The following is a 4,488-nucleotide window of genomic DNA, read 5'->3' as shown; positions in this document are numbered from 1 at the left end:
ACGAGGGGGGGCGGCGAGTAGTGTGGGAGGAGGGTTAGGGAGGGATGGGAAGAAAGTAGTCTGTGCAGTGAAGGGCTCAGTAACCATGGAAGGATACAAATGACTGACATGGCTGTCATGGGGCGGGAATAACAAGCTTGAAGCGAATCAGAAGGCATCATTTATAACCTAAGCCAATGAAGAAGATGGGCTGGAGAGTGGGCGGAGCTTCCACAAAGTTTTCACACTATAGTGTATACTGCATGCCTCGCAAAGCGATGGCAGCATATTCGTGCTGCAATGCTAGGCGAGACCTAAATAGAGAACAGTCCTTCACTCCTCTCCAGGGAGCTAACTCATCATGTCCTCCGCTTATCTACCCTCCCAAGCACTTTCCAGCTCTCCCAGACTCACTCGTTGAGGGTGACACACTTACTGTGTTACTCGGTCTTGCTGCCGTAATAGCTCGGTTTAATTGTTTTGTATGACTGTAAAGCTGACTCCAGACGTTTCTCCTCTTTCTGGTCAATGTTTTGACATGCCTTCTAAAGTTCAGCACCCTTGCACCTGGCCTGGCCTGTCCAGCCACACAAAATGACTAAATATATAAATAAGTGTGCAAGAAGAGCAATATTTGTTTATTGAAATAATCCTGGCGTCATCAGAAATCAAAATAACGATCTGAAAATCGTAAAAATATAATTTGTTGGGAATCAATAACAGGTAAAGCAACCTCTCCTGCTCACCAGATGCACACTCAGGGAGGGGCCTGTTTACTGTAATGGTGGTGCAGGGCAGCGCAGCAAGTCGCCTTGCTACGCTGCCCTGCTTCACAGGGAAAGGGCAGGATTGCATGGTATTTATCCAATATGGCATATTCCTGGCCTTTCCCCTTGCGCTGGCACCCTTTCGGCAGCCTAGCGCCAATGCAGGCACACATGCACGATGGAGCAGAAAGGCGGTTTCCTGTTTCCTGCAAAATTCAGCACACATAGAATGAGGAAAGAATTAGGAGAAATGAACATAGTTCTCAGTACACCCCACCTGGAGAGGCGTAAGATTTTGACTCATTCGCAGGTTTAAAAGTCCTTGTAAATCTGGGAATGCATCAAAAACAATGGTAGTGGTGTGGGAAAACCCACCACAATGCCCATGGAATGCCTCCCTTGCGAAGAGTAAGGCAACGTAGCAATTTGCGCTGCATTTCATTACTACATATTTGTGAAGTCATTCAAAGCCACGTAAAGTGGCTTTGCATGGCTTCATAAATATGACGGGTTTTGCGTCTTGCATGTACTGAGTTGCATGGTGCAAATATGATGCAAGGCCCTTGTAGATGTGCCTCTCAGAGTGGTTCATGCACCTCTCCAAGTGCAACAAAACACAAATGAATTCTGTCATCAGTTCCAGTCATTACAGACAGAATTAACAGTGGAACGAAACAAACCTCTAGTATTTTACAAATGGGAATTTGAGCTGTCACACAGGAAATGCAAGTCTACACCCACTTAGATTTGGCCCCATGTGTAGGGACTAGGAGTCATTGTGCTGGTGTTATGTTTCTTTCTGAGAGGATAGTTGGGATGCTTCACTCAACACCTCGTGCATGCATTGTCCTCATTTCCAACATTAGGACAACAGAATTTTAAAAACAGATTTGTTTCACCTAAATTATATATTTCAAACCATCTGCCTGTTGGGGGTATTCTCAGACAAAGAAGGGGCCTGTGGGATCATGTTAGGTACTACGGTACTATCTGCCTGGAACAGATATATATTATATGTAATGCAACGGGGCAACTCCTGCAGGACTGTTGCTGCGTATTTGCACCATGCAGATCGCTTGTGCAAACTCAAGTACAAGCTGCACTCAAGTAGATGGACCTTTACTCCTGGACTCGGGCATAACAGAACAAATCAATTTAGAAAAGGGGGTGGTGATGAACAGAGTGTCTGAATTGAGCAGACCACTCTTACCCAGTCCAAAGATCAGAGCTTGATCCATCACCGTTATTTATCTCACTGCCCCATCCCAGCTCAGAACCTGGCTATATGCAAATCAGTCTGTCCCTGGCCCAGTGCATCATGGGAACAGGGCAGACTAAACTACCAAGCCAATTCTTCACCAGAAAGGAAACAAGCTACCGGGGACCGGTTTCTGGCATTTCAGCCGTCTTCGGCCCGGCTTGCTTGAATCCTGATGGAGCAGTGAGAAAGGGACTCATGTCTGAGTATACCCTGCCACACCTATAGTGGCCAAAATCGATTTAGAAAAGGGGGTGGTGATGAACAGAGTGTCTGAATTGAGCAGACCACTCTTACCCAGTCCAAAGATCAGAGCTTGATCCATCACCGTTATTTATCTCACTGCCCCATCCCAGCTCAGAACCTGGCTATATGCAAATCAGTCTGTCCCTGGCCCAGTGCATCATGGGAACAGGGCAGACTAAACTACCAAGCCAATTCTTCACCAGAAAGGAAACAAGCTACCGGGGACCGGTTTCTGGCATTTCAGCCGTCTTCGGCCCGGCTTGCTTGAATCCTGATGGAGCAGTGAGAAAGGGACTCATGTCTGAGTATACCCTGCCACACCTATAGTGGCCAAAATCGATTTAGAAAAGGGGGTGGTGATGAACAGAGTGTCTGAATTGAGCAGACCACTCTTACCCAGTCCAAAGATCAGAGCTTGATCCATCACCGTTATTTATCTCACTGCCCCATCCCAGCTCAGAACCTGGCTATATGCAAATCAGTCTGTCCCTGGCCCAGTGCATCATGGGAACAGGGCAGACTAAACTACCAAGCCAATTCTTCACCAGAAAGGAAACAAGCTACCAGGGACCGGTTTCTGGCATTTCAGCCGTCTTCGGCCCGGCTTGCTTGAATCCTGATGGAGCAGTGAGAAAGGGACTCATGTCTGAGTATACCCTGCCACACCTATAGTGGCCAAAATCGATTTAGAAAAGGGGGTGGTGATGAACAGAGTGTCTGAATTGAGCAGACCACTCTTACCCAGTCCAAAGATCAGAGCTTGATCCATCACCGTTATTTATCTCACTGCCCCATCCCAGCTCAGAACCTGGCTATATGCAAATCAGTCTGTCCCTGGCCCAGTGCATCATGGGAACAGGGCAGACTAAACTACCAAGCCAATTCTTCACCAGAAAGGAAACAAGCTACCGGGGACCGGTTTCTGGCATTTCAGCCGTCTTCGGCCCGGCTTGCTTGAATCCTGATGGAGCAGTGAGAAAGGGACTCATGTCTGAGTATACCCTGCCACACCTATAGTGGCCAAAATCGATTTAGAAAAGGGGGTGGTGATGAACAGAGTGTCTGAATTGAGCAGACCACTCTTACCCAGTCCAAAGATCAGAGCTTGATCCATCACCGTTATTTATCTCACTGCCCCATCCCAGCTCAGAACCTGGCTATATGCAAATCAGTCTGTCCCTGGCCCAGTGCATCATGGGAACAGGGCAGACTAAACTACCAAGCCAATTCTTCACCAGAAAGGAAACAAGCACCATCAGGATTCAAGCAAGCCGGGCCGAAGAGGCTGAAATGCCAGAAACCGGTCCCCGGTAGCTTGTTTCCTTCCCAGTGTAAGAATTGGCTTTTGTAGTTTGGTTTGCCCTGTTCCCATCATGCACTGGGACAGGAACAGACTAATTTGCATACAGCCAGGTTCTGAAACTGGGATGGTGCAGTGAGCTAAAAAACGGTGTTGGATCTAGCCCTGATCTTTTGACTGGGTGAGAGTATTCTGTTTAATTCAGAGACTCTGTCCCTCACCAACCCTTGTTGTAAATATTTTTGTCCACCCTAAGCGTGGAAGGGTATACTCAGATGTGAGTCCCTTGCTCATTGCACCATCAGGATTCAAGCAAGCCGGGCCGAAGAGGCTGAAATGCCAGAAACCGGTCCCCGGTAGCTTGTTTCCTTCCCAGTGTAAGAATTGGCTTTTGTAGTTTGGTTTGCCCTGTTCCCATCATGCACTGGGACAGGAACAGACTAATTTGCATACAGCCAGGTTCTGAAACTGGGATGGTGCAGTGAGCTAAAAAACGGTGTTGGATCTAGCCCTGATCTTTTGACTGGGTGAGAGTATTCTGTTTAATTCAGAGACTCTGTCCCTCACCAACCCTTGTTGTAAATATTTTTGTCCACCCTAAGCGTGGAAGGGTATACTCAGATGTGAGTCCCTTGCTCATTGCACCATCAGGATTCAAGCAAGCCGGGCCGAAGAGGCTGAAATGCCAGAAACCGGTCCCCGGTAGCTTGTTTCCTTCCCAGTGTAAGAATTGGCTTTTGTAGTTTGGTTTGCCCTGTTCCCATCATGCACTGGGACAGGAACAGACTAATTTGCATACAGCCAGGTTCTGAAACTGGGATGGTGCAGTGAGCTAAAAAACGGTGTTGGATCTAGCCCTGATCTTTTGACTGGGTGAGAGTATTCTGTTTAATTCAGAGACTCTGTCCCTCACCAACCCTTGTTGTAAATATTTTTGT

This window comes from Lissotriton vulgaris, chromosome 1_1 (genome assembly GCF_964263255.1).
Source record: "Lissotriton vulgaris chromosome 1_1, aLisVul1.2, whole genome shotgun sequence".
Lineage (NCBI taxonomy): Eukaryota > Metazoa > Chordata > Amphibia > Caudata > Salamandridae > Lissotriton > Lissotriton vulgaris.
This window is presented reverse-complemented; position numbering follows the sequence as displayed.